The 10,000-nt window shown below is 43.8% G+C and overlaps 1 non-coding gene across 1 annotated transcript in view; it reads left to right on the forward strand.

Annotated features, from left to right (window-relative positions):
* The first annotated feature begins 9,374 nt into the window (after positions 1–9,374).
* LOC142354835 (large subunit ribosomal RNA) overlaps positions 9,375–10,000 on the forward strand; it is a 3,522-nt gene continuing 2,896 nt past the window's right edge. The window contains exon 1 of the ribosomal RNA XR_012761125.1: positions 9,375–10,000. This exon is cut by the window's right edge and continues 2,896 nt beyond it. This is a non-coding gene — a ribosomal RNA (large subunit ribosomal RNA).

Here is a 10,000-nt window from a genome sequence, read left to right on the forward strand (position 1 = left end):
AACAGTGGCAGCCAATCAGAGTGCGAGAAAAGCGCTCCCAAATGGCCTAACAGTGGCAGCCAATCAGAGTGCGAGAAAAGCGCTCCCAAATGGCCTAACAGTGGCAGCCAATCAGAGTGCGAGAAAAGCGCTCCCAAATGGCCTAACAGTGGCAGCCAATCAGAGTGCGAGAAAAGCGCTCCCAAATGGCCTAACAGTGGCAGCCAATCAGAGTGCGAGAAAAGCGCTCCCAAATGGCCTAACAGTGGCAGCCAATCAGAGTGCGAGAAAAGCGCTCCCAAATGGCCTAACAGTGGCAGCCAATCAGAGTGCGAGAAAAGCGCTCCCAAATGGCCTAACAGTGGCAGCCAATCAGAGTGCGAGAAAAGCGCTCCCAAATGGCCTAACAGTGGCAGCCAATCAGAGTGCGAGAAAAGCGCTCCCAAATGGCCTAACAGTGGCAGCCAATCAGAGTGCGAGAAAAGCGCTCCCAAATGGCCTAACAGTGGCAGCCAATCAGAGTGCGAGAAAAGCGCTCCCAAATGGCCTAACAGTGGCAGCCAATCAGAGTGCGAGAAAAGCGCTCCCAAATGGCCTAACAGTGGCAGCCAATCAGAGTGCGAGAAAAGCGCTCCCAAATGGCCTAACAGTGGCAGCCAATCAGAGTGCGAGAAAAGCGCTCCCAAATGGCCTAACAGTGGCAGCCAGCTAGAGCTAGCTTAAGTTAGCTTGGGTTAGCTTGAGTTAGCTTTAATTAGCTTTAATTAGCTTAAGCTAGCTTAAGTTAGCTTGGGTTAGCTTGAGTTAGCTTGAGCTAGCTTGAGTTAGCTTGAATTAGCTTGAGTTAGCTTGAATTAGCTTGAGTTAGCTTGAGTTAGCTTGAATTAGCTTGAGTTAGCTTGAGTTAGCTCGGGTTAGCTTGAGTTTGACTTCATTAACCCAAGTTAGCTTGGGTTAACTTCATTAAGTTAGCTTGAACTAGCTTGAGTTAGCTTGAGTTAGCTTGAGTTAGCTTGAGTTAGCTTGAGTTAGCTTGTCTTAGCTTTAGCTAGCTTGAGTTAGCTTGAACTAGCTTTAGCTACCTTGAGTTAGCTTGAGTTAGCTCGGGTTAGCTTGAGTTAGCTTGAGTTAGCTTGAGTTAGCTTTAGCTAGCTTGAGTTAGCTTGAGTTAGCTTGAGTTAGCTTGAGTTAGCTTGAATTAGCTTGAGTTAGCTTGAGTTAGCTTTAGCTAGCTTGGGTTAGCTTGAGCTAGCTTGAGTTAGCTCGGGTTAGCTTGAGTTAGCTTGAGTTAGCTTTAGCTAGCTTGAGTTAGCTTGAGTTAGCTTGAGTTAGCTTGAGTTAGCTTTACCTAGCTTGAGTTAGCTTGAACTAGCTTGAGTTAGCTTGAGCTAGCTTGAGTTAGCTTGAGTTAGCTTGAGTTAGCTTTAGCTAGCTTGAGTTAGCTTGAACTAGCTTTAGTTAGCTTGAGTTAGCTTGAGTTAGCTTGAGTTAGCTTGAGTTAGCTTGTCTTAGCTTTAGCTAGCTTGAGTTAGCTTGAACTAGCTTTAGCTACCTTGAGTTAGCTTGAGTTAGCTCGGGTTAGCTTGAGTTAGCTTGAGTTAGCTTGAGTTAGCTTTAGCTAGCTTGAGTTAGCTTGAGTTAGCTTGAGTTAGCTTGAACTAGCTTGAGTTAGCTTGAGTTAGCTTGAGTTAGCTTGAGTTAGCTTGAGTTAGCTTGAGTTAGCTTGTCTTAGCTTTAGCTAGCTTGAGTTAGCTTGAACTAGCTTTAGCTACCTTGAGTTAGCTTGAGTTAGCTCGGGTTAGCTTGAGTTAGCTTGAGTTAGCTTGAGTTAGCTTTAGCTAGCTTGAGTTAGCTTGAGTTAGCTTGAGTTAGCTTGAGTTAGCTTGAATTAGCTTGAGTTAGCTTGAGTTAGCTTTAGCTAGCTTGGGTTAGCTTGAGCTAGCTTGAGTTAGCTCGGGTTAGCTTGAGTTAGCTTGAGTTAGCTTTAGCTAGCTTGAGTTAGCTTGAGTTAGCTTGAGTTAGCTTGAGTTAGCTTTAGCTAGCTTGAGTTAGCTTGAACTAGCTTGAGTTAGCTTGAGCTAGCTTGAGTTAGCTTGAGTTAGCTTGAGTTAGCTTTAGCTAGCTTGAGTTAGCTTGAACTAGCTTGAGTTAGCTTGAGTTGGCTTGAGTTAGCTTGTCTTAGCTTTAGCTAGCTTGAGCTAGCTTGAACTAGCTTTAGCTACCTTGAGTTAGCTTGAGTTAGCTCGGGTTAGCTTGAGTTAGCTTGAGTTAGCTTGAGTTAGCTTTAGCTAGCTTGAGTTAGCTTGAGTTAGCTTGAGTTAGCTTGAACTAGCTTGAGTTAGCTTGAGTTAGCTTGAGTTAGCTTGAGTTAGCTTGAGTTAGCTTGTCTTAGCTTTAGCTAGCTTGAGTTAGCTTGAACTAGCTTTAGCTACCTTGAGTTAGCTTGAGTTAGCTCGGGTTAGCTTGAGTTAGCTTGAGTTAGCTTGAGTTAGCTTTAGCTAGCTTGAGTTAGCTTGAGTTAGCTTGAGTTAGCTTGAGTTAGCTTGAATTAGCTTGAGTTAGCTTGAGTTAGCTTTAGCTAGCTTGGGTTAGCTTGAGCTAGCTTGAGTTAGCTCGGGTTAGCTTGAGTTAGCTTGAGTTAGCTTTAGCTAGCTTGAGTTAGCTTGAGTTAGCTTGAGTTAGCTTGAGTTAGCTTTAGCTAGCTTGAGTTAGCTTGAACTAGCTTGAGTTAGCTTGAGCTAGCTTGAGTTAGCTTGAGTTAGCTTGAGTTAGCTTTAGCTAGCTTGAGTTAGCTTGAACTAGCTTGAGTTAGCTTGAGCTAGCTTGAGTTAGCTTGAGTTAGCTTGAGTTAGCTTTAGCTAGCTTGAGTTAGCTTGAACTAGCTTGAGTTAGCTTGAGTTAGCTTGAGTTAGCTTGAGTTAGCTTGTCTTAGCTTTAGCTAGCTTGAGCTAGCTTGAACTAGCTTTAGCTACCTTGAGTTAGCTTGAGTTAGCTCGGGTTAGCTTGAGTTAGCTTGAGTTAGCTTGAGTTAGCTTGAGCTAGCTTGAGTTAGCTTGAGTTAGCTTGAGTTAGCTTTAGCTAGCTTGAGTTAGCTTGAACTAGCTTGAGTTAGCTTGAGCTAGCTTGAGTTAGCTTGAGTTAGCTTGAGTTAGCTTTAGCTAGCTTGAGTTAGCTTGAACTAGCTTGAGTTAGCTTGAGTTAGCTTGAGTTAGCTTGAGTTAGCTTGTCTTAGCTTTAGCTAGCTTGAGCTAGCTTGAACTAGCTTTAGCTACCTTGAGTTAGCTTGAGTTAGCTCGGGTTAGCTTGAGTTAGCTTGAGTTAGCTTGAGTTAGCTTTAGCTAGCTTGAGTTAGCTTGAGTTAGCTTGAGTTAGCTTGAACTAGCTTGAGTTAGCTTGAGTTAGCTTGAGTTAGCTTGAGTTAGCTTGAGTTAGCTTGAGTTAGCTTGTCTTAGCTTTAGCTAGCTTGAGTTAGCTTGAACTAGCTTTAGCTACCTTGAGTTAGCTTGAGTTAGCTCGGGTTAGCTTGAGTTAGCTTGAGTTAGCTTGAGTTAGCTTTAGCTAGCTTGAGTTAGCTTGAGTTAGCTTGAGTTAGCTTGAGTTAGCTTGAATTAGCTTGAGTTAGCTTGAGTTAGCTTTAGCTAGCTTGGGTTAGCTTGAGCTAGCTTGAGTTAGCTCGGGTTAGCTTGAGTTAGCTTGAGTTAGCTTTAGCTAGCTTGAGTTAGCTTGAGTTAGCTTGAGTTAGCTTGAGTTAGCTTTAGCTAGCTTGAGTTAGCTTGAACTAGCTTGAGTTAGCTTGAGCTAGCTTGAGTTAGCTTGAGTTAGCTTGAGTTAGCTTTAGCTAGCTTGAGTTAGCTTGAACTAGCTTTAGTTAGCTTGAGTTAGCTTGAGTTAGCTTGAGTTAGCTTGAGTTAGCTTGTCTTAGCTTTAGCTAGCTTGAGTTAGCTTGAACTAGCTTTAGCTACCTTGAGTTAGCTTGAGTTAGCTCGGGTTAGCTTGAGTTAGCTTGAGTTAGCTTGAGTTAGCTTTAGCTAGCTTGAGTTAGCTTGAGTTAGCTTGAGTTAGCTTGAGTTAGCTTGAGTTAGCTTGAGTTAGCTTGTCTTAGCTTTAGCTAGCTTGAGTTAGCTTGAACTAGCTTTAGCTACCTTGAGTTAGCTTGAGTTAGCTCGGGTTAGCTTGAGTTAGCTTGAGTTAGCTTGAGTTAGCTTTAGCTAGCTTGAGTTAGCTTGAGTTAGCTTGAGTTAGCTTGAGTTAGCTTGAATTAGCTTGAGTTAGCTTGAGTTAGCTTTAGCTAGCTTGGGTTAGCTTGAGCTAGCTTGAGTTAGCTCGGGTTAGCTTGAGTTAGCTTGAGTTAGCTTTAGCTAGCTTGAGTTAGCTTGAGTTAGCTTGAGTTAGCTTGAGTTAGCTTTAGCTAGCTTGAGTTAGCTTGAACTAGCTTGAGTTAGCTTGAGCTAGCTTGAGTTAGCTTGAGTTAGCTTGAGTTAGCTTTAGCTAGCTTGAGTTAGCTTGAACTAGCTTGAGTTAGCTTGAGTTAGCTTGAGTTAGCTTGAGTTAGCTTGAGTTAGCTTGTCTTAGCTTTAGCTAGCTTGAGTTAGCTTGAACTAGCTTTAGCTACCTTGAGTTAGCTTGAGTTAGCTCGGGTTAGCTTGAGTTAGCTTGAGTTAGCTTGAGTTAGCTTTAGCTAGCTTGAGTTAGCTTGAGTTAGCTTGAGTTAGCTTGAACTAGCTTGAGTTAGCTTGAGTTAGCTTGAGTTAGCTTGAGTTAGCTTGAGTTAGCTTGTCTTAGCTTTAGCTAGCTTGAGTTAGCTTGAACTAGCTTTAGCTACCTTCAGTTAGCTTGAGTTAGCTCGGGTTAGCTTGAGTTAGCTTGAGTTAGCTTGAGTTAGCTTTAGCTAGCTTGAGTTAGCTTGAGTTAGCTTGAGTTAGCTTGAGTTAGCTTGAATTAGCTTGAGTTAGCTTGAGTTAGCTTTAGCTAGCTTGGGTTAGCTTGAGCTAGCTTGAGTTAGCTCGGGTTAGCTTGAGTTAGCTTGAGTTAGCTTTAGCTAGCTTGAGTTAGCTTGAGTTAGCTTGAGTTAGCTTGAGTTAGCTTTAGCTAGCTTGAGTTAGCTTGAGCTAGCTGAGTTAGCTTGAGTTAGCTAGCTTGAGCTTGAGCTAGCTAGCTAGCTTGAGCTTGAGCTAGCTAGCTCGCTTGAGCTTGAGCTTGAGCTAGCTAGCTTGAGCTTGAGCTAGCTAGCTAGCTTGAGCTTGAGCTTGAGCTAGCTGGCTTGAGCTTGAGCTAGCTAGCTTGAGCTTGAGCTAGCTAGCTAGCTAGCTTGAGCTTGAGCTTGAGCTAGCTAGCTAGCTTGAGCTAGCTATCTAGCTTGAGCTTGAGCTAGCTAGCTAGCTTGAGCTTGAGCTTGAGCTTGAGCTAGCTGGCTTGAGCTTGAGCTAGCTAGCTTGAGCTTGAGCTAGCTAGCTAGCTTGAGCTTGAGCTTGAGCTAGCTGGCTTGAGCTTGAGCTAGCTAGCTTGAGCTTGAGCTAGCTAGCTAGCTTGAGCTTGAGCTTGAGCTAGCTAGCTAGCTAGCTTGAGCTTGAGCTTGAGCTTGAGCTAGCTAGCTTGAGCTTGAGCTAGCTAGCTAGCTTGAGCTTGAGCTTGAGCTAGCTAGCTTGAGCTTGAGCTTGAGCTAGCTAGCTTGAGCTTGAGCTTGAGCTAGCTAGCTTGAGCTTGAGCTTGAGCTAGCTAGCTTGAGCTTGAGCTTGAGCTAGCTAGCTAGCTAGCTTGAGCTTGAGCTAGCTAGCTTGAGCTTGAGCTAGCTAGCTAGCTTGAGATTGAGCTTGAGCTAGCTGGCTTGAGCTTGAGCTAGCTAGCTTGAGCTTGAGCTAGCTAGCTTGAGCTTGAGCTAGCTAGCTAGCTTGAACTTGAGCTAGCTAGCTAGCTTGAGCTTGAGCTTGAGCTAGCTAGCTAGCTTGAGCTTGAGCTTGAGCTAGCTGGCTTGAGCTTGAGCTAGCTAGCTTGAGCTTGAGCTAGCTAGCTTGAGCTTGAGCTAGCTAGCTAGCTTGAACTTGAGCTAGCTAGCTAGCTTGAGCTTGAGCTAGCTAGCTAGCTTGAGCTTGAGCTAGCTAGCTAGCTTGAGCTTGAGCTTGAGCTAGCTAGCTTGAGCTTGAGCTTGAGCTAGCTAGCTAGCTTGAGCTTGAGCTAGCTAGCTTGAGCTTGAGCTAGCTAGCTTGAGCTTGAGCTAGCTAGCTAGCTTGAGCTTGAGCTAGCTAGCTAGCTTGAACTTGAGCTAGCTAGCTAGCTTGAGCTTGAGCTAGCTAGCTAGCTTGAGCTAGCTAGCTAGCTTGAGCTTGAGCTTGAGCTAGCTAGCTTGAGCTTGAGCTAGCTAGCTAGCTTGAGCTTGAGCTAGCTAGCTAGCTTGAGCTTGAGCTAGCTAGCTAGCTTGAGCTTGAGCTTGAGCTAGCTAGCTTGAGCTTGAGCTTGAGCTAGCTAGCTAGCTTGAGCTTGAGCTAGCTAGCTTGAGCTTGAGCTAGCTAGCTTGAGCTTGAGCTAGCTAGCAAGCTTGTGCTTGAGCTAGCTAGCTAGCTTGAGCTTGAGCTTGAGCTAGCTAGCTTGAGCTTGAGCTAGCTAGCTTGAGCTTGAGCTAGCTAGCTTGAGCTTGAGCTAGCTAGCAAGCTTGTGCTTGAGCTAGCTAGCTAGCTTGAGCTTGAGCTTGAGCTAGCTGGCTTGAGCTTGAGCTAGCTAGCTTGAGCTTGAGCTAGCTAGCTTGAGCTTGACCTAGCTAGCTAGCTTGAACTTGAGCTAGCTAGCTAGCTTGAGCTTGAGCTAGCTAGCTAGCTTGAGCTTGAGCTAGCTAGCTAGCTTGAGCTTGAGCTTGAGCTAGCTAGCTTGAGCTTGAGCTTGAGCTAGCTAGCTAGCTTGAGCTTGAGCTAGCTAGCTTGAGCTTGAGCTAGCTAGCTTGAGCTTGAGCTAGCTAGCTAGCTTGAGCTTGAGCTAGCTAGCTAGCTTGAACTTGAGCTAGCTAGCTAGCTTGAGTTTGAGCTAGCTAGCTTGAGCTTGAGCTAGCTAGCTTGAGCTTGAGCTAGCTAGCTAGCTTGAACTTGAGCTAGCTAGCTAGCTTGAGCTTGAGCTAGCTAGCTAGCTTGAGCTTGAGCTAGCTAGCTAGCTTGAGCTTGAGCTTGAGCTAGCTAGCTTGAGCTTGAGCTTGAGCTAGCTAGCTAGCTTGAGCTTGAGCTAGCTAGCTTGAGCTTGAGCTAGCTAGCTCAAACTCAAGCTAGCTTGAGCTTGAGCTAGCTAGCTTGAGCTTGAGCTAGCTAGCTAGCTTGAACTTGAGCTAGCTAGCTAGCTTGAGCTTGAGCTAGCTAGCTAGCTTGAGCTTGAGCTAGCTAGCTAGCTTGAGCTTGAGCTTGAGCTAGCTAGCTTGAGCTTGAGCTTGAGCTAGCTAGCTAGCTTGAGCTTGAGCTAGCTAGCTTGAGCTTGAGCTAGCTAGCTTGAGCTTGAGCTAGCTAGCTAGCTTGAGCTTGAGCTAGCTAGCTAGCTTGAACTTGAGCTAGCTAGCTAGCTTGAGCTTGAGCTAGCTAGCTTGAGCTTGAGCTAGCTAGCTAGCTTGAGCTTGAGCTTGAGCTAGCTAGCTAGCTAGCTTGAGCTTGAGCTTGAGCTTGAGCTAGCTAGCTTGAGCTTGAGCTAGCTAGCTAGCTTGAGCTTGGGCTTGAGCTAGCTAGCTTGAGCTTGAGCTTGAGCTAGCTAGCTTGAGCTTGAGCTTGAGCTAGCTAGCTTGAGCTTGAGCTTGATAAAATTGGAACACTTAAAGCAGAACCGATTCAAATAATAGCATTCTGATCAATGATTGCATTCCTTGATCAAGAACTGCTGGAGTCATTGTGATGGCGAATTTTCTTCATAAGAAAATTGCAAAGAGACGGAACTTAATGAGACTAGTATTATGTTGTTTCTAGTAAGCGGAAGCTGAAACAGCAACATGTGAAAATCAAGTTTTGTTCAATGATCTCGAGGCGATAAGTACTATGAAGCAACTAGTAGCCTAAGCATGACTCAGATTTGAGACAGTCAAAAAGACTGGCGAAACTTCTTCACATGAAAGTTACATAGAGAACTACAAATGTATACAGCGAGTATTATGTTGTTTCTAGTAGGCGAAAGCTGAAACATCAACATGTGAAAGTTGTCTGCAAACTGTAGAACGATATGTGATTAGTACTGTGCTGTTACTAGTAGCCAGTCTGACTGTAGAAGCCAAGACAAAGGGAAACTAATGCATCTGAAAAGGACAAGTTATGGAAAGGTATGCACGATAAGTATTATGTTGTTTCTAGTAAGCGGCAGCTGAAACATCAACATGTGAACGTCGTTGTGTACAGTAACCTAGAACTATATAGTCCTTAGTAACGTGCATTTACTAGTACCTGTAATTGGTATTCAGACTCAGGCAGTTTGGAATAGTTTGGCAAAGATGCACCAGAGAAAACTGGGATTTGATACAGAAATTGTTGAATACAAGTATTATGCTGCTTCTAGTAGGTTGAATCCGAAACATCAGCATGTGAAAATTGAAAACATTTCTGGTTCGAATTGTCACAAGTATTTGGTGATCTGAGTAGCCAAACTCACTACAACGCCAATTGAAGGCAAAAATTCTCAACGGGAAAAGCTATTCTCATTGAATGAGCTAACAAGACGAGTATTATGTTGCTTCTAGTAGGCGAAAGCCAAAACATCAACATGTGAAAGTCTTGCTGAACAAATTTAATGTTGTTGAGCTCAGTACCGTGTGAATTAGTAGCCATAATTGGCGAGCGAAAATTGAACTGGCGAAACTTCGTCTTTGGAAAATTGCAGATGCCGAGCACTTATTTTGCAACGAGTATTATGTTGACTGTAGTAAGCGAAAGCCGAAACAGCAACATGTGAAAGCTGTTGAAATTTGTGGTCATTTTGCAATAAGTACAAGGAGTGTAACTAGTAGCCAGGTCAAAATTTGGGATAAGAATGAGCAAAAATTCTGCATGAGAACAGTTGAAATTATGAAACTAAATTACAAAGACTAGTATTATGTTGTTTCGAGTACGCGAAAGCGGAAACATCAACATGTGAACGTTTGTAACGAAGTTTCGTTAATTTTCAGCCTAGTACTGAGCAAGAACGAGTAGCCTCATCTCCAATCCCACGCAAAATGTAGTGAAATATGTGAGTGAACCTTATTCACGGTGAGGGTTTCCCGAGGTCTGTATTGCAGCGAGTATTATGTTGCTTCTAGTAAGCGAAAGCTGAAACAACAACATTTGAAAGTTGGAATTAATGACTGAATGGAAACTTCGACCTGTGTTTGATAGTAGTAGCGAACAAAACTGCTGAATCGGTTTCTGTCTCATATTGGTCAGTGAACCAATTAAGAGACAATCAACTACATAACCTGAATTGGGCGAGAGAACCCCCTTAACTTAAGCATATCAGTAAGGGGAGGAAAAGAAATCAACTGAGAATCCCTTAGTAATGGCGAATGAACAGGGAAAAGCTCATCGGGAAGAGAAATGGCAACATTTCTCGGTGTCCGGTATGGTTTGATGCTAGACTGGTGAATTTGTCCTGATGTCTACTGGAAAGTAGCATCAAAGAAGGTGAAAATCCTGTAAAGGTCATTTTCGATACCAGTCATAATGGCTCATTCCTATGAGTAGAGTTGTTTGAAAGTGCAACTCGAAGCTGGAGATATGTCTCTCCAAAAGCTAATTATAAAGCGAGACCGATAGTAAACAAGTACCGTGAGGGAAAGTTGAAAAGCACTCTGAAGAGAGAGTGAAAAGTACGTGAAACTGTTGAAGGGGAACTGGAGTGAGCGTTACCATACTCAATGCCTTGATATTATATTCTCGGCTACCGAGTAGTGTAGTTGTCGTCTTTTGGCAAATCTTGTTAATGAATCGAGCAGAAGTTTTCCTCGGAATTCTTCTTGTTGATTCTAAACAAAATGAGATAAATTGATCTTGATTGCCTGTCTGACCTCAACTTCCTATTCAATGCTCTCTACAGCCCG

The sequence above is a fragment of the Convolutriloba macropyga genome, unplaced genomic scaffold, assembly GCF_964194025.1.
Source record: "Convolutriloba macropyga unplaced genomic scaffold, txConMacr16.3 SCAFFOLD_1103, whole genome shotgun sequence".
In the NCBI taxonomy this organism is placed as follows: domain Eukaryota; kingdom Metazoa; phylum Xenacoelomorpha; order Acoela; family Convolutidae; genus Convolutriloba; species Convolutriloba macropyga.